At 41.6% G+C, this 20,018-nt stretch overlaps 1 pseudogene; it reads right to left on the reverse strand.

The window, feature by feature from the left end:
• Nucleotides 1-10,871: 10,871 nt before the first annotated feature.
• Nucleotides 10,872-15,905, reverse strand: LOC105496948 (heterogeneous nuclear ribonucleoprotein A1-like; annotated as a pseudogene).
• Nucleotides 15,906-20,018: the final 4,113 nt, after the last annotated feature.

The raw sequence follows: 20,018 nt of genomic DNA on the forward strand, positions 1-20,018 counted from the left end.
CTTGGCACTGGGAGAGGAGCCCGTCCCATTTGTCTCCCCCTGCTCTCAAGGCGCCGCACCCCGCCCCGTCCACGCCGCTTAGCCTGTGGCTTCGGCCCTCTGCAACAGGCGGGTGAGCGCACACACTGGACCGACCTGGAATGACGCCGAACCCAACAGGAGGTGGCAACTCTCAGTCCTTGTGCCAGGCCACCGAGCTGAGAGATAACCGGAACCACTCTCTGTTGCCTCAGGCAACGGGCTGATTCATGGAGTGCTCAGTGGTCTAAGTTCTCTGCTCAGCCCCAGGGGGATGGGGGCCAATATAGGTGGGGCTTGACTGGGCAGGTCTGCCCAAAGGTCCCCCAAGGGAAGGCAGAAGCACCAGTACTGAGGGAGAATCTAGTGGGTGGCCACCAAGCACTCAGAGCTGTGCCTGGGTGTGGAGCTGGGAAACCTCAGACCCAAGTTCTCTGGATGAGGATGGGTGCTGACCTAAATTCTTAATCCAGAAGTGTGGGTACTTCAGATTCCTGGATATCTGCCTGGGGGTGGAGGGGAGAGGGCCTCCCTGCACCTGGATCTCTGCACAGAAAGGGTGGGGCAACTCAGGCTACCAATATGGACAAGAAGATGCCTTGAATGCCTGGAGATATACCTTGGCCTGGAGCAGAGGGGGGCGTCCCTGCACCAAGATCTCTGCACAGAAAGTGTGGGGCGGGTCAGGATGCTGATCCAGGTGAACAGGCGCTCTGAATGCCTAGAGATCTACCTGTGTGTGGAATGGAGAGAGTCCTACTTCACCATGATTTATGCCCAGGAAGAATAGGGTAGCTCAGGCTGCTGAACCAGATGCCTGGAGATCTGCCTGGGTGTGAATTAGAGAGAGCCCCCCATACCATGATCTCTGCACAGGAAGTGTGGAGCAACTCAGGCTGCTAGTCCAGGTGAGCAGGTGCTCCAAATGCCTGGAGATCTGCCTATGTGTGGATTTAGAGGATTCCACTGTACCATAATCTATGCACAAGAAGAGTGTGGCAGCTGAAGCTGCTGATCCAGACAAGGAGATTCTCCAAATACCTGGAGATCTGCCTGTGAATGGAGCCTAGAGGGCCCTACTGCACCACAATCTATGTCTATGTCCATAAAGGGTGGGACAACTCAGGCTGCTGATCCAGGCAAGTCAGTGCTCCAAATACCTGGATTTCTTCCTGAGGGTGGGGCAGAGAGGGCCCTGTTGTACCATAATCTCAGAGGAGTAGGCTGGGGCACCCAGCAGTAGCACATGCAGACCAGTTCTAGGTTGCCAGCCTGGGCCTAGCTGCAAGACTTATTGCCCAGGGGAAACCACAGCTGTAGCAGCTCTCCTCCTCCCCTAAGGCTGCCACAGGGAAGAGCACCCTTCCAGTGCCTACTGCTGAGGCACTTTCCTCAGTTCTGGCTTTGGAGGCCTGTACACCACTCCAGAGCAGGTGTTCCAATCTCTGGCCTGAGATTAAAAGGCCTGCATGACCATGCAGCTGCATCACCAAAGAATGGATGACTTTGTATGTATCCAGATTAAAAATGGCATCCTTTTCTTAGTACAGGGTCTAAGAAAATGTTGGCAGTTTTTCCTGGTGTCTTTCTCTCACAACATCTCCAAGCCTGTCTCCAAGTTAGCACCAGGGCTTGGGAGAAATAGTATGCTCAGTAGGCCTGGGTTGCTCAGGTCCCTACCGGAAAGGTGAGTCACAGAGAGCAGCTCTCTTCCACTTTCACATACTCGGGTTTCACTCACTTTTATCAGCTGGGCACCATCATGGAGGCTGTTTGCCCATGTTCTCGTCTCTTGGGTCTTGCGTGTCCTTCACAGTTCTGGTAGATTCCTATTTTCCTTCTTGAATTAAAGCGCATGGAGTTTATCTTCATGCACTATTTTACTATTTCCAAGTGGCTAAAGCATGCTAAAAGCCTCTAATCTGCCATCTTGGAAAAACATCTGTGATTTCTTTTAAAGGCCCCTTGATTCCTCTAAATCATGGTTTCCTTGTCAGCATGATGGAGTCAATATTATTAGCTCTGCCTACCTCTTTTTGGTGACCAAATAACGTAAGGAACATACAAGTCCCAGTTAGAGGTATTCTTAGAACAGTAAAGTTCTGGTTAGCCCTTCTGAATGTTTGTCATTTGTGTTTATTTTTTCAAAAAGCCAACTTTTAGTTTCATTTTTTTTGTTTTATTTTAGTATCAATTTAATTTATTTCTGCTCTGATCTTTATCATGTCTTCTACTAATTTTGAGTTTAGTTTATCCTTGCTTTTCTAGTTCTTTAGGTGCATTGTTAGGTTTTTTATTTGAAATCTCTTCACTCTTTTGATGTAGGCATTTATTTCTCTAAACTCCCCTTTTAGTACTACTGCTTTTGCTATATTCCATAGATTTTGCTATGTTGTGTTTCCGTTTTCATTTGTCTCAAGAGAATGTTTACTTTGATGTTTCTTTGTTTATTTACCCGCTGGACGAACCGTCCGTTACTGAGATTGGGCTATTGATGTCTCCTATTACTATTTTGTTGTATTTCTCCCTTTAAATTCATTGTTTGTCTTATATAATTGGGTGCTCCAGTGTTAGGTGTATATATATTTACAATTGATATATCCTCTTGTTGAATTGATTTATTTATCATTTAACCTTCTTGGTTTCTATTTATAGTTTTTGACTTGAAGTCTCTTTTATCTAAGTACAGCTAGTCATGTTCCTTTTCGGTTTCCATATACATGGAATATCTGTTTCCATCGCTTCATTTTCAATCTTTATGTATCTTTTTAGGTGAAATGAGTTTCCTATAAGCAGTATATCATTGAGTCTTGTTTCTCTAGCTGTTTAGCCACTCTGTCTTTTATTGGAGAATTTAGTCCATTTACATCCAAAGTTATTTTTGATATGTAAAGTCCTACTAATACCATCTTGTTCCTTGTTTTCTGGTTGTATTGTAACTCTCTCTTTCTTACTGTTTCCCTTTCAGGAAAAATTATTTTACTGGGTGGTATGTTTTAATTATTTCCTTTTTATTTTTTGGTGTATCTAAAGCAAGTTTCTGCTTTGTGGTTAACATGGTATTTAAAAAATGTCTTATGGATGTAGCAAGTTATTCTAAACAGATGAGAACTTAATTTTAATTACAGACAAAAGAATAGAAAGAAGCAAACAAAGGAAAACTAAAAAAAACACTGTACTCTAACTTCATCCTTATCACATTTTGACTTTTTATTGTCTCAGTCTACATCTAGTATTTACACTTTCCAGTGAATTTTTTTATCTTTGAGTGTTTTCTTTTGCATGTTACCATTCTTTTCTTTTATTTTTAAAATTATACATTAAGTTCCAGGATATATGTGCAGGACGTGCAGGTTTGTTACATGGGTATCATGGTGGTTTGCTGCACCTATCAACCCATTATGTACGTATTTCTCCTAATGCTATCCCACCCCTAGCCCCTCACCCCCTGACAGGCCGTGGTGTGTGATGTTCCCCTCCCTGTGTCCATGTGTTCTCATTGTTCAACTCCCATTTATGAGTGAGAACATGAGGTGTTTGGTTTTCTGTTCCTGTGTTAGTTTGCTGAGAATGATGGTTTCCAGCTTCATCCATGTCCCTGCAAAGTACACGAACTCATCATTTTTCATGTCTGCATAGTGTTCCATGCCACATTTTCTTTATCCAGTCCATCATTGATGGGCATTTGGTTTGGTTCCAAGTCTTTGCTCTTGTGAACGGTGCTGCAATAAACATACATGTGCATGTGTCTTTATTGTAGAATGATTTATAATCCTTTGGGTATGTACCCAGTAATGGGGTTGCTGGGTCAAATGGTATTTCTGGTTCTTGATCCTTGAGGAATCACCACACTGTCTTCAACAATGGTTGAACTAATTTACACTCCCAAAAGCAGTGTAAAAGTATTCCTATTTCTCCACATCCTCTCCACAGCATCTGTTGTTTCCTGACTTTTTAATGATCGCCATTCTAACTGGTGTGAGGTGGTATCTCATTGTGGTTTTTTATTTGCATTTCTTTTTTTTTTTTTTTTGAGACGGAGTCTCGCTCTGCCGCCCAGGCTGGAGTGCAGTGGCCGGATCTCAGCTCACTGCAAGCTCCGCCTCCCGGGTTCACGCCATTCTCCTGCCTCAGCCTCCCAAGTAGTTGGGACTACAGGCGCCCGCCACCGCGCCCGGCTAGTTTTTTGTATTTTTTTAGTAGAGACGGGGTTTCACCGTGTTAGCCAGGATGGTCTCGATCTCCTGACCTCGTGATCCGCCCGTCTCAGCCTCCCAAAGTGCTGGGATTACAGGCTTGAGCCACCGCGCCCGGCCTTATTTGCATTTCTCTAATGAACAGTGATGATGAGCTTTTTTTCATATGTTTGTTGGCTGCATAAATGTCTTCTTTTAAGAAGTGTCTGTTAATATCTTTTGCCAACTTTTTGATGGGGTTGTTTGTTTTTTTTCTACTAAATTTGTTTAAGTTATTTGTAGATTCTGGATATTAGCTCTTTGTCAGATGGATAGGTTGCAAAAATTTTCTCCTATTCTGTAGGTTGCCTGTTCACTCTGATCCTAGATTCTTTTGCTGTACAGAAGCTCTTTAGTTTTATTAGACTGTATTTGTCAATTTTGGTTTTTATCACCATTGCTTTTGGTGTTTTAGTCATGAAGTCTTTGTCCATGCCTTTGTTCTGAATGGTATTGCCTAGGTTTTCTTTTGGGTTTTTTTGGTTTTAGGTCTTCCATTTAAGTCTTTAATCTATCTTGAGTTAATTTTTGTATAAAGTGTAAGGAAGGGATCCAGTTTCAGTTTTCTGCATATAGCTAGCCAGCTTTCCTAACACCACTTATTAAATAGGGAATCCTTTCCCCATCCCTTGTTTTTGTCAGGTTTGTCAAAGATCAGATGGTTGTATATGGTGGCGTTATTTCTGAGGCCTCTGTTCTGTTCCATTAGTCTATGTATCTGTTCTGGTACCAGTACCATGCTGTTTTGGTTACTGTAGACTTGTAGTATAGTTTGAAGTCAGGTAGCATCATGCCTCCAGCTTTGTTCTTTTTGCTTAGGATTTTCTTGGTATATGGGCCCTTTTTTGGTTCCATATGAAATTTAAAGTAGTATTTTCTAATTCTGTGAAGAAAGTCATTGGTAGCTTGATAAGGATAGCATTGAATCAATAAATTATTTTGGTCAGTATGGCCATTTTCACAATATTGATTCTTCCTATCCATGACCATGGAATGTTTTTTCCATTTGTTTGTGTCCTCTCTTATTTCCTTGAGTAGTGGTTTGTAGTTCTCCTTGAAGAGATCGTTCACATTCTTTGTAAGTTTTATTCCTAGGTATTTTATTTTCTTTGTAGCAATTGTGAACGGGAATTCACTCATGATTTGGCTCTCTATTTGTCTATTATTGGTGTATAGAAATGTTTGTGATTTTTGCACATTGATTTTGTATTATGAGACTTCGCTGAAGTTGCTTATCAGCTTAAGGAATTTTTGGACCGAGACAATGGGGTTTTCTAATTATACAATCATGTCATCTGCAAAGAGTGACAATTTGACTTCCACTCTTCCTATTTATTTTTTTCCCTTGCCTGATTGCCCTGGCCAGAACTTACAATACCATGTTGAATAGGAGTGGTGAAAGAGAGCATCCTTGTCTTATGCTGGTTTTCAAAGGGAATGCTTGCAGCTTTTGGCCATTCAGTATGATATTGGCTGTGGGTTTGTCATAAATAGCTCTTATTATTTTGAGATATGTTCCATCACTACCTAGTTTATTGAGAGTTTTTAGGATGAAGTGGTGTTGAATTTTATCAAAGGCCTTTTCTACATCTATTGAGGTAATCATGTAGTTTTTGCCATTGGTTCTGTTTATGTGATGGATTACATTTATTGATTTGCATATGTTGAACCAGCCTTGCATCCCAGGGATGAAGCCAAGTTGATCGTGGTGGATAAGATTTTTGATGTACTTCTGGATTCGATTTGCTAGTATTTTATTGAGGATTTTCACATCGATGTTCATCAGGGATATTGGCCTGAAATTTTCTTTGTTTGTTGTGTCTCTGCCAGGTTTTGGCATCAGGATGATGCTGGCCTCATAAAATGAGTTAAGGAGGAGTCCTTCTTTTTCTATTGTTTGGAATAGTTTCAGAAGGAATAGTACCAGCACCTCTGTACCTCTGGTAGAATTTGGCTTTGAATCTGTCTAGTCCTGGACTTTTTTTGGTTGGTAGGCTATTAATTACGGCCTCAATTTCAGAACTTGTTTTTGGTCTATTCTGGAATTTGACTTCTTCCTGGTTTAGTCTTAGGAGAGTGTATGTGTCCAGGAATTTATCCATTTCTTCTAGATTTTCTAGTTTATTTGCATAGAGGTGTTTATAGTATTCTCTGATGGTAGTTTGTTTATCTGTGGGATCAGTGGTGGTATCCCCTTTATCATTTTTCATTGTGTCTCTTAATTCTTCTCTCTTTTCTTCTTTATTAGCCTGGATAGCAGTCTATCAATTTTGTTAATCTTTTCAAAACGCAGTTCCTGGATTCATCGAGTTTTTGAAGGCTATTTTTTGTGTCTCTATCTCCTTCAGTTCTGCTCTGATCTTAATTATTTCTTGTCTTCTTCTAGCTTTTGAAATTGTTTGATCTTGCTTCTCTGGTTCTTTTAATTATGGTATTGGGGTGTCGATTTTAGATCTTTCCTGTTTTCCCCTGTGGGAAGTTAATGCTATAAATTTCCCTCCTAACACTGCTTTAGCTGTGTCCCAGAGATTCTGGTATGCTGTGTCTTTGTTCTCATTGGTTTCAAAGAACTTATTTATTTCTGCCTTAATTTCGTTATTCACCCAGTAGTCATTGTTGTTCAGTTTCTATGTAATTGTGCAGTTTTGAGTGAGTTTCTTAATTCTGAGTTCTAATTTGATTGCACTGTGGTCTGTGAGACTGTATGTTATGATTTCCGTTCCTTTGCATTTGCTGAGGAGTGTTTTACTTCCAATTATGTGTTCAATTTTAGAATAAGTGTAATGTGGTGCTGTGAAGAATGTATATTCTGATGATTTGGGGTGGAGAGTTCATTAGATGTCTATTAGGTCTGCTTGGTTCAGAGATGAGTTCAAGTCCTGAATATCCATGTTAATTATCTGTGTCATTGATCTGTCTAATATTGACAGTGTGGTGTTAAAGTCTCCCACTATTATTGTGTGGGAGTCTAAGTCTCTTTGTAGGTCTCTAAGAACTTGCTTTATAAATCTGGGTGCTCCTGTATTGGGTGTATATATATTTAGGATAGTTAGCTCTTCTTGTTGCATTGATCCATTTACCATTATGTAATGCTCTTCTTTGTCTTTTTCCATCTTTGTTGGTTTAAAGTCTGTTTTATCAGAGACTAGGATTGCAACCCCAGCTTTTTTTGCTTTCCATTTTATTTTCTCCATCCCTTTATTTTGAGCCTATGTGTTTCTTTGCACATGAGATGGGTTTCCTAAATACAGCACACCAATGGGTCTTGACTCTTTATCCAATTTGCCCGTTTGTGTCTCTTAATTGGGGCATTTAGCCCATTTATATTTAAGGTTAATCTTGTTATGTGTGAATTTGATCCTGTCATTATGATGCTAGCTGGTTATTTTGTCCATTAGTTGATGCAGTTTCTTCATAGTGTCAATGGTCTTTATAATTTGGTATGTTTTTGCAGTGGCTGGTACCAGTTTTTCCTTTCCATATTTAGTGCTTCCTTCAGGAGCTCTTGTAAGGCAGGCCTGCTGGTGACAAAACCTCTCAGCATTTGCTTGTCTGTAAAGGATTTTATTTCTCGTTCCCTAAGAAGCTTAGTTTGGCTGGATATGAAATTCTGGCTGAAAAATCTTTTCTTTAAGAATGTTGAATATTGGCCCCCACTCTTCTGGTTTGTAGAGTTTCTGCAGCGAGATCCGCCACTAGTCTGAGGGCTTCCCTTTGTGGGTAACTTGACCTTTCTCCCTGGTTGCCCTTAACATTTTTTCCTGCATTTCAACCTTGGTGAACTTGATGATTATGTGTCTTGGAGTTGCTCTTCTCAATGAATATCTTTGTGGTGTTCTTTGTATTTCCTGAATTTCAATGTTGGCCTGTCTTGCTAGGTTGGGGAAGTTCTCCTGGATAATATCCTGAAGAGTGTTTCCACCTCAGTTCCATTCTTCCTGTGACTTTCAGGTACACCAATCAAACATAGGTTTGGTCTTTTCACATAGTCCCATATTTCTTGGATGCTTTCTTCATTCCTTTTTATTCTTTATTCTCTAATCTTGTCTTCACACTTTATTTCATTAAGTTGATCTTCAGTCTCTTATACTCTTTCTTCTGCTTGATTGATTCAGCTATTGATACCTGTGTGTGCTTCACGAAGTTCTGGTGCAGTGTTTTTTAGCTCCATCAGGTCATTTGTTCTTCTCTAAACTGGTTATTCTAGTTAGCAATTCCTCTAACTTTTTTTAAGGTTCTTAGCTTCCTTGCATTGGGTTAAAACATGCTCCTTTAGCTCAGAAGAGTTTGTTATTATCCACCTTCTGAAGCCTACTTCTGTCAGTTCATCAAACTCATTCTCTGTGCAGTTTTGTTTCCTTGCTGGTGAGGAGTTGTGATCCTTTGGAGGAGAAGAGGCATTCGGGTTTCTGGAATTTTCAGCCTTTTTGTGCTGGTTTTTCCTCATCTTTATGGATTTATCTACCTTTATTCTTTGATGTTGGTGACCCTCGGGTGGGATTTCTGTGTGGGCATCTTTTCTGTTGATGTTGATGCTATTCCTTTTTGTTTGATGCTATTCCTTTTTGTTTGTTAGTTTTCCTTTTAACAGTCAGGCCCCTCTGCTGCAGGTCTGCTGGAGTTTGCTGGAGATTCACTCCAGACCCTGTTTGCCTGGGTATCACCAGCCGAGGCTGCAGAGCAGCAAAGATTGCTGCCTGTTCCTTCCTCTGGAAGCTTCTTCCTAGAGGGGTACTTGCCAGATGCCAGCCAGACCTCTCCTGTTTGAGGTGTCTGTTGACCCCTGCTGGGAGGTGTCTCCCTGTCAGGAGGCATGGGGGTCAGGGACCCACTTGAGGAAGCAGTCTGTCTGTTAGCAGAGCTCGAGTGCTGTACTGGGAGATCCGCTACACTCATCAGAGACTGCAGGCAGGAACGTTTAAGTCTGTTGAGGCTGCACCCACAGCTGCCCCTTCCCCCAGGTGCTCTGTCCCAGGGAGATGGGGGTTTTATCTATAAGCCCCTGACTGCGGCTGCTGCTTTTCTTTCAGAGATGCCTTGCCCAGGGAGGAGGAATCTAGAGAGGGAGTCTGGCTACAACAGTTGTGCCGACCTGCTGGGCTCCGCCCAACTTGAACTTCCTGGTGGCTTTGTTTACACAATAAGGGGAAAACCACCTACTTAAGCCTCAGTAATGGTGGATGCCCCTCCCCCCACCAAGCTCAAGCATCTGAGGTCGACTTCAGACTGCTGTGCTGGAAGCGAGAATTTCAGGCCAGTGGATCTTAGCTTGCTGGGGTCTGTGGGGGTGGGACCTGCTGAGCTAGACCACTTGGCTCCCTGGCATCAGCCTTCTTTCCAGAAGAGTGAACAGTTCATTCTCACTGGCATTCCAGGCACCACCAGGGTATGGAAAAAAAAGAAAAAAAAAAGAAAAAAATAAACTTCTGCAGCTAGCTCGGTGTCTGCCCAAATGGCCACCCAGTTTTGTGCTTGAAACCCAGTGCCCTAGTGGTGTAGGCACCCGAGGGAATCTCCTGGTCTATGCGTTGCAAAGACCATGGGAAGATCATAGTATCTGAGCCTGAGTGCACTGTTCCTCACGACATGGCCCCTCCTGGCTTTCCTTGGCTAGGGGAGGGAGTTCCCCAACCCCTTGTGCTTCCTGGGTGAGGCAACACTTCATCCTGCTTCAGCTTGCCCTCTGTGGGCTGCACCCACTGTCTAACCAGTCCCAATGAAATGAACTGGTTATGTAAGTGGGAAATGCAGAAATCACCCACCTTCTGTGTTGATCTCGCTGGGAACTGCAGACCAGAGCTGTTGCTGTTCGGCCATTTTCGCATTCTTTTCTTTTTACATGAAGATCTTTCTTTAACACTGTTTGTAGAACCTGTCTAGTTCTACAAAGTTCTAGTGAATTTCCTCAGTTTCGTTTGTCTGGGAAAGACATTATCTGTCTTTCATGTTTGAAGGAAAGCTTTGTTGGGTGCAATATATTCTTAGTGTCAGTTTTTTTCTTCAGCATTTCAAATATGTCATCCTGCTCTTTCCTGCTTTGCATGGTTTCCACTGAGAAGGCTGTTTCCCTACAAATTAAAGCTTCATTATATGTTATTTCCTTACTTTCTCTTGATGCTTTTAGGATTTTCTCTTTGTCCTCAACCTTTGAGAGTCTGACTAATTTTTGTTTTAGTATAGTCTTGTTTTTCTTGAATCTGTTTAGGTGTTTATGAACTTCCTGTGCCTGGATATTTATATCTTTGTCTAGGTTTGGAAAGTTTGGTGTTTTTTCTTTAAAAAAAAAAAAAGACATTTATTCAGCATCATGATCAGGCTATTACATTTAGCAATCAACAGCATGGGTGCAAAAAACAAAAAAAAATCTACATTAAAAACTTTTGTTCAAATGCTTTACATTTTCCACAGAACAGAAACTAAAATAACCTGTATACAATTAGTCACAAACACAGTCCTTGAGTTTTTTTTCCCATACACATGAGTATTTGTCTAAAACACGACTTCTTTGTAGCAGCTAGGCCCTGCCATCACTGTGCTTGGCTGAGTTCACAAATCTTGTAACCCGTAGCTTCCCTGTCACTTCTCTGGCTCTCCTCTCCTGCTAAGATTTTTTCCTAATTAAAATCTTCTGCCACTGCCATAGCCACTGCTGCTACTGGAACTGCCACAGCCACCTTGGTTCTGTGGTTTGGCAAAGTATTGGTCTCTGCCATCATAGGGGCCAGAGTTTCTGCCTCCAAAGTTTCCTCCTTTTATGGGTCCAAAATTTGAAGACTGATTGTTGTAATTGCCAGAATCATTGTAGCTTCCAACTCCTCCAAATTTGCTTCCATCATTACCAAATCCATTATAGTCATCCCCACTGCCACTATATCCACCACCACTATGGCTGCCACCAAAGCCACTATGACCACTGAAGTTTCCTCTATGACCAAAGTTGTCATTCCCACCAAAATAACCTCCAGGACCACCACCAAAGTTTACAGAACCACTTTGACCTCTTTGACTGGATGAAGCGCTAGCCATCTCTTGCTTTGACAGGGCTTTCCTAACTTCACAGTTGTGGTCACTCACAGTACGTTATTTCTGAATGACATTCTTATCCACGGAGTCATGGTCATCAAAGGTTATAATAGCAAAGCCCCTTTTCTTGCCACTGCCTCAGTCAGTCATGATTTCAATCGCTTCAATTTATCCATACTGTTCAAAATAATCTCTTAGGTGATGTTCTTCAGTGTCTTCTTTAAGGCCACCAACAAATATCTTTTTCACAGTTAGGTGGGCACCTGGTCTTTGAGAATCTTCTTTTGAGACAGCTCTCTTTGGTTCCACAACTCTTCCATCCACCTTGTGTGGCCTTGCACTCATGGCTGCATCCACCTCCTCCACAGTGGCATATGTAACAAACCCAAAGCCCCTGGAGTACTTGGTGTTTGGATCTCTCATTACCACACAGTCCATGAGTGTTCCCCATTGCTCAAAATGGCTCCTCAGGCTCTTTTCGGTTGTTTCAAAGCTCAACACTCCAATGAAACATTTCCTCAGCTGTTTGGGCTCTTTAGGAGACTCTGACTTCGACATGACAGCAGGGAGAAGAGAGACTTTAATGATGCTTCTTCAGCATCGTCTACAGGCAGAAAGGCGAATAAACTACATATTTATTGCTCTTTCTCAACTCCCTCTTGAATGTCAATATTTCTTAAATTTGCTTTTTTTTTAAGGTTAATCCACATATCTTGTAAGCATTCTTCATTTCTTTTTGTTCCTGTTTCTTCTATGACTGTTTTCAAGTATGCTGTCTTTGAATTTATTCCTTTTTTTTTTTGCTTGATTTATTCTGCTACTGAGAGACTCATATGCTTTTTCAGTTCTGTAAATGTATTTCCAAGTCCCAGCATTTCCGTTTGATTTTTAAAATTTCAATCTTTTTGTTTAATTTACCTGAAAAACTTCTGAATTGCTTAATGGTTAATCTTGGAGTTTGTTGAGTTTCCTTAGATGTGCTGTTTTGAATTGTTCATCTAAAAGCTCACACATTGCCGTCTCACTAGGGTCAATCACTGGCTCCTTGCTTTGTCCATTTGGGGAAGCTATGCTTTCATGTTTGCTTTTATTTTTTCTAGACTTATATCTATGAAAGATTAGTGATTTATTTCAGTCTTTGCTGGCTGGCTTGCTTTGGTATTTCTATGGTATGTTTGTTTACAAGCTCTTTGAAGTTTGCCTGTTGGGCACCCTTAATCCTAGATCATTGCCTACTTATCGGCACTAGATAGCACCTTAAGCCCAGGATTGCCTCAATTCTTGGTCACGTTTGGAGAACTGCCCATCCAAGATAAAGAGGTTTCCAAAGGGAATACCCTGGTTGTGTGGGAAGGCTGGCTAGAAGTTCTTGCTCAGAGTACCCATGATGCATGCCTCCTCCAGCATGGTGCTGCTGAAAGCCACTCTTATTTGGCATCCCTTTTGGTTCAGATAAAGAGCAGAATTTTCCATGTTGGGGTTGCTAGTCACATCTCCCTTCTTTATCTCTAGCTTCCCTCAAAATGTTTCCTCCCTATAGGCACTTACAATATTTTTGTGGGTTGAGACACAAACAGTTTTCCTGTGAGAGTACAAGATAGTGTGGAAGCTGACTCTGCCTCAGTCTGACTTTTTCTAGTGTAGAAACTGTGAGTCCAGGGGGAATTGTCCATGCACAGTGCCCAGCAGATTTGGGGAGAGTCCATTCATCTTAGTGTCCACTTGAAGTTCTTTTTACTTCTCTGTGGTCCTGGGGAAATCCCAGCGTCAGATTTTAGTTCTAGATATTTCTGGTTGAAATCTTGATGCTAGATATTGTTTGTTTGTTTGTTTTGGGTTTTGGTGGGTTTTTTTTTCTTTCTTTCTTTGGAGGTGAGTGAAGACATATTGCTTCTATTCTATTCTGTCATTTTGGTAATATCACTCCCTTTATGTCTTCCATTTATTTTATTTGTCTAATTGCTCTGGCTAGACTTTTCAGTACTATGATGAACAAAAGTGGTGAGAGTGGGTATCTTTGTCTTTCTTCTGGTCTTAGAGAAAAATCACTCAACTTTTCACCACTGAGTATAATACTAGCTGTGGGCTTGTCATAGATGACCTTTATTATGTTGAGGTATAGTGCTTTTATACCAAATTTGTTGAATTTTAATCATGAAAGTAGTTGGATTTTGTCAAATGCTTTATCTGCATCTATTGAGATAATAAGATTGTATACTTTATTCTGTTAATTTGGTGTATAGCATTTATTGATTTGTACCTGTTAAACCATCACTGCATCCCAAAGATGAATCTCAGTTGATTGTGGTATATGATCTTTTAAATGTGCTGTTGAATTTAGCTTGCTAGTATTTGGTTGAAGATTTTTGCATCTATGTTCATCAGAGATATATGTGTGTAAATTTCTATTCTTTTGGAGTCCATATCTGCCTTTGGTATTAGGGTACTGCTGGCCTCATAAAATGAGTTTGGACCTGTTCTCTCTTCTTCAGTTTTTTGGGAGAGTTTGAGAAGTGTTGGCATTAATTACTCTCCAAATATTTGATAGAGTTCACTATTGAAGCCATCTTATTCTGGTGTTTTCATTGTTGGGAGGTTTTATTACTGATTTAATTTCCTTGCTCATTATTGATTGTTCCTTATTTGCTATATTTCCATGAGTCAGTCTTGGTAGGTTGTATGTTTCTAGGAATTTATCCATTTCTTCTAGGTTATCCAATTGTTGGAATATGATTTTTCACAGCATTGTCTTATGATCCTTTGCATTTCTGTGGCATTAGTTTTAATGCCTTCTTTTTAATTTATAATTTTATTTTTGAGACTGAGTCTTTCTCCATTGCCCAGGCTGAAGTGCAGCGGTGTGATCTCAGCTCACTGCATCCTCTGCTTCCCAGGTTCAAGCGATTCTCCTGCCTCAGCCTCCCAAGTAGCTGGGATTACAGGTGCACACCACCACACCTGGCTAATTTTTTTGTATTTTTAGTAGAGACAGTGTTTCATCGTGTTGGCCAGGCTGGTCTCAAACTCCCGACCTTGTGATCTGCCCGCCTCAGTTTCCCAAAGTGCTGGGATTACAAGCATGAGCCACTGTGCCTGGCCTTTAATTTATAATTTTATTTATTTGTGTCCACTCTCATTTTTTTCATGGCTAGTCTTGCTAAAGATTTGTCATTTTTTTAACAAAACAACTTTTATTTTCATTAATTGTTTCTATTTTGTTCTACTGTTTTATTTATTTCTGCTCTGTTCTTTATTATTCCTTTACTTCTACTAACTTTGCACTTAGGTTGTTCTTTTCTAGTTCCTTGAGGTGTAACATTAGGTTGTTTATTTGTAATCTTTTTTCTTTTTTGATGTAGAAGTCTACTGCTATAAACTTCCGTCTTAGAACTGCTTTTGCTGGTCACATAAGTTTTGTATTCTGTATTTCCATTTTCCTTTGTCTCAAGATGTTTTAAATTTTTCTTAAAATTATCTCTTTGACCTGTTGGTTGTTCAAAAGTATGTTGTTGAATTTTCGCATATAAGCATTTGCCCATTTATGAGGGGAGTATATTCTGAGAAATATGTTATTAGGTGATCCCATCATTGTGCAAACATTATAAAGTGTGCTATACAAACCTAGATGGTATAGCTTACAGTATTTTTAGCCTATATTGTATAGCCTATTACTCCTAGGCTACAAACCTATGCAGCATGTTACTGTACTGAATACTGTAGGCAATTGTAACAATGGTATTGTGTTTCTAAACATAGAAAAGGTAATGTGTTGATCTATGTCATTATAACAGCTACAACATCAAAAAGTGATAGGAATTCTATGGCTGCATTACAATCTTATGTGGCTGCCATTGTATATGCAGTTCATTGTTGACCAAAATATCATTATGTGTTGTATGAATACATTTGTGAGTGATATAGTTTGGATATTTGTCCCCGCCAAAGCACGTTGAAAATTAATTTATAATTTTATTTATTTGTGTCCATTCTCATTTTTTTTCAAGTGAAAATCACCAAGTGAATGGATCATGGTAGTAGATTTCTCTTAAATGGTTTAGCACCATTGGCTTGGTGCTGTCCTCATGATAGTGAATGACCTTTCATAAGATGCAGTTGTTTAATGAGAACGCATGGACACAGGGTGGGGAATATCACACACTGGGGCCTGCTGGGGGGTGGGGGAAGGGGAGAGGGATAACATTAAGAGATATACCTAATGTAAATGACGAGTTAACGGGTGCAGCACACCAACATGGCACATGCATACATATGTAACAAACCTGCACATTGTGCACATGTACCCTAGAACTTAAAGTAAAAAAAAAAAAAAAGATACAGTTGTTGAAAAAGTATGTGGCATGTGGCTCATGCCTGTAATCTTAGCACTTTGGGAGGCCAAGGTGGGAGGATCATCTGAGGTTAGGAGTTCGAGACCAGCCTGACCAACATGGAGAAACCCTGTCTCTACTAAGAATACAAAATTAGCCAGGCATGGTGGTGCATGACTGTAATCCCAGCTACTCGGGAAGCTGAGGCAGGACAGTCACTTGAACCCAAGAGGCGGAGATTGCAGTGAGCCATGATTACACCATTGCACTCCAGACTGGGCAACAGGAGTGAAACTCTGTCTCAAAAAAAAAAAAAAAAAGGGCCGGGCGCGGTGGCTCAAGCCTGTAATCCCAGCACTTTGGGAGGCCGAGACGGGCGGATCACGAGGTCAGGAGATCGAGACCATCCTGGCTAACAAGGTGAAACCCCGTCTCTACTAAAAAATACAAAAAAATTAGCCGGGCGAGGTGGCGGGCGTCTGTAGTCCCAGCTACTCGGGAGGCTGAGGCAGGAGAATGGCCTGAACCCGGGAGGCGGAGCTTGCAGTGAGCTGAGATCCGGCCACTACACTCCAGCCTGGGCGACAGAGCAAGACTCCATCTCAAAAAAAAAAAAATAAATAAAATAAAAAAATAAAAAAGAAAAAAGGAAAAGTGTGTGGCACCTTCCCCACCCTTTGCTCCTGCTTTCACCATGTGATGTGCCTTCCCCTGTTTTGCTTTTTGTTATGATTGTAAGAAGCCAACTCCTCACAAGAAGCCAAGCAGATGCTGGCACCATGCTTCTTGTACAGCCTGCAGAACTGTGAGTCAATTAAACCTCTTTTCTTTATACATTACCCAGTCTCAGGTATTTCTTTATAGCAATTCAAGAACAGCCTAACACAGAAAATTGGTTTTCAGGAATGGGACATTGCTATAAAAATATGGAATAAGCTTTGGAACTGGATAACAGGCAGAGATTTGAAGAGTTTGGAGGCCTCAGAAGAAGATAGGAAGATGAAGGAAAGTTTGGAACTTCTTAGAGACTGTTTAAATGGCTGTGACCAAAATGCTTATAGTGATATAGACAGTGAAGTCTAGGCTGATGAGGTCTTATATGGAAATAAGGAATTTATTGGGAACTGGAGCAAAGGTCACCCTTGTTATACCTTAGCAAAGAACTTGGCTATATTGTGTCCATGCCCTGGAGATCTGTGGAAGCTTAAACTTAAGAGTGACAACCTAGGATATCTGATGGAGGGAATTTCTAAGCAGCAAAGTATTCAATAAGTGGCGTGGCTACTCCTAACAGCATATACTCAGATGCAAGAGCAAATAAATGACTTAAGTTTGGAATGTATATTTAAAGATAAAGCAGAGTGTTAAAGATTGGAAAATTTGCAGGATAGCCATGTGGCAAATAAAGAAAATGATTTTTGGGGAGAGGAATCCAAGCAGGCTGCAGAGCAACCACTTGCTAGAAAGATTTGCCCGACTAAAAGGAATCCAGGCACTGATAGCCAAAACAATAGAAAAAAAGGCCTCAATGACATTTTGGAGATCTTTAATGCAGCCCCTCCCATCATGGGCCCAGACGCCTAGGAGGACTGAATGGTTTCATTGGCCAGGCCCAGGGCACCACTGCCCTGCACCACCCAGTGGTATGATTTCTTTTTTAAATTTGTTGTACATTGTTTTATGTTTTATTGTTCTGTCAATTTTAGAGTATGTGCTCTGTGGCAATGAGAAGAATGTATATTCTGTTGTTTTGGGTGGAAACTTCTGTAGATGTCTATTAGGTCCATCTGGTTAAATATTGAGTTCAGGTCCTGAATATCTGTATTAATTTTCTGCCTTGATGATCTGTCTAATGCTGTCAGTGGGGTGTGGAAGTCTTCTAGTATTACTGTGTGGTCATCTAAGTCTCTTTGTAGGTCTCTAAGAACTTATTTTTTGAATCTGGGTGCTCCTGTGTTGGGGGCATATATATTTAGGATAGTTTGATTTCTTGTTCAATTGAAACCTTTACCAGTATACAATGCTCTTCTTTTTCTTTTTTGATCTTTATTGGTGTAAAGTCTGTTTTGTCTGAAATTAGGATAGCAACTCCTACTTTTTTTCTATTTGCCATTTGCTTGGTAGATTTTTCTCCATCCCTTTATTTTGTGCCTATTTGTGTCATTGCATGTGAGATGGGTCTCTTGGTGACAGCATACCATTGGATCTTGTTTCTTTATTCTTTATTCAGTTTGCCATTCTGTGCCTTTTAATTGGGGCATTTAGCCCATTTTCATTCAATGTTAGTATTAATGTGTGCAGATTTGTTCCTTTCACTATGTTGTTAGCTGGTTATTATGCAGACTTGTTTTTGTGATGCTTTATAATGTCATTGGTCTGTGTACTTAAGTGTGCTTTTGTTGTGGCATGGCTGCTAATGGTTTTTCCTTTCCATATTTCACACTCCTTTTAGGACCTCTTGAAAGGCAGATCTGTCGGTAACAAATTTCCTTAGCATATACTTGTCTGAAAAGGATCTTATTTTTCTTTCAGTCATGAAACTTAGTTTGGTTGCCTCTGGAATTCCTTTCCAGGGAAACTTAGAGCCACTACCAGTGGGTATGGTCAGCTGTGGGTGGGGTGGCTGATCTGTGGTCCTGACCCTAAAGAGTAGGTGGTAGGGGCTCACAGGGAAGAGGTACTGGCTCCCTCTTTGTGTAGTGGCTGTGGTGTTCTGGAGGTTCCAACATAGTGACTAGGTCCTCTGTTCCTTCCCTACCCTAGGGCTGTTAGGGTGGTACCAGTGCAGCTGCAATGGTGGCGGAGTTGTGGGTTGTTTCCGGGATTTTCTCCTCAGAGAACTGAAGAGTTGCCTTTAACCGAAGTATTCATGTGGGAGCAGGGTAGATGTTCTGCAGTCCCAGGTTGGAAGGCCCTGCCTAGTAAGGAGAAGCAGGATTGGGGACCCATGTAGAAAACAGTCTTGCCACTTTTTCTGTGGAGTGGCTGCATCAGCTGGTGATATGCACCAGTCTCTAGTCACTGCTCACTCCCTGGAGCCTGAAGGGAACAATGGTGAGGACTGTGAGACAGCAAAAATGGTGGCCTGCTTCTCTCTGTGGGAGCTCTGTCCCAGGGAAGTGCAGAGTTGCTGCTAGCCTGAGAGCCCCGACAGGGGGTGGCTGGAGTCCCTGGTTAGAAGGTCCTGCCCAGTGAGGAGAAGCAGGATCAGGGATCTGTACACTAACAGTCTGTCTATTTTTCTGTTGGGTGGCTGCATTTTGCTCAGGATCTGTGACAGTCCATAGCCACCACACAGTCTCCAGAGCCTGAAGGCAACAGTAGTGAGAGTTGCAAGACAGCACAAATGATGGCTTGCCTCTCCCTGTGGGTGCTCCATCCCAGAGAAGTTCAGAGCTGCTACTGGCCTGAGAGCTCTAGTAGTAGGTGGCTGGAGTCCTGGACCAGTGGGCCTTACCCTCCGAGGTGCGGTGGAGGCAAGGCCTGCAGTCTTTCGCTGTTCAGCCCCATGTATTTGGTGCATTTCCTGAGGGCACACGAGGGAGCCTGACTTCTTCCATTGCTGGAGATGCAGCCACCAATACCAGGATGCCTGGGGATCCAAGGCTTCTAGGATTCCACATGTACCTGAACAGTGGTGCTGCCCAGACTCCATGTAGCTCTGCATATCAGTGTAAAGGCCCCAGTGGGGTGGGTTCATGAGAGCTCATGAAGGTTGCAAAGGTCTGTGGGAAAAGTATGGATCTCCAGGGACTTTCACTCACTCGCCATTTTCCTGTGCTGGGAAAACCTCCCCTGGCTCGATGCTACTCCTAGGTGGGCAGTCATCTTGTCTCACTCCTCTCCATTCTCTGTGGGTTGAGTTGTTTCTTTGTCTTCCTGGATGTTTCAGTTGAAGATCTAGTATTTACTCACTACTTTTTCTTCTCTCCATGAAAGTGGTGCACACTAGTTGCTTCTAGTTAGCCATCTTGGCCCTGCCCCCAGTAATATTACTTTTACAAAAATATGTTTCAGAGCTCATCCTGCTAAGTTAATTATCCTAGTTATCTTGTGACTCATTTTGTATCAGTTATCTGTTGCTGCATAATAAAGTACCACAAATTTAGCAGCTTAAAACAACATACATACATTCATTATCTCCCAGCTATTGTGACTCAGCAGTGTGGGGCCAGCTTAGGTGGATGCTCTGACTAGTTCTCATAGGCTGCAATTAAGGTGTTGCCCAGGGCTGAGTACTCATCTGGAGACTTGATTAGGTCCCAAATATGTGAGAACATGTGATATTTGTCTTTTTATGTCTGGCTTATTTGCCTTAAGATAAGGCCCTCTAGTTCCAGTCATGTTTCTGTAAATGACATGATTTTATTCTTTTTTATGGCCAATTAGTATTTCACTGTGTGTGTGTATGTGT

Source organism: Macaca nemestrina, chromosome X (genome assembly GCF_043159975.1).
Source record: "Macaca nemestrina isolate mMacNem1 chromosome X, mMacNem.hap1, whole genome shotgun sequence".
In the NCBI taxonomy this organism is placed as follows: Eukaryota; Metazoa; Chordata; class Mammalia; order Primates; family Cercopithecidae; genus Macaca; species Macaca nemestrina.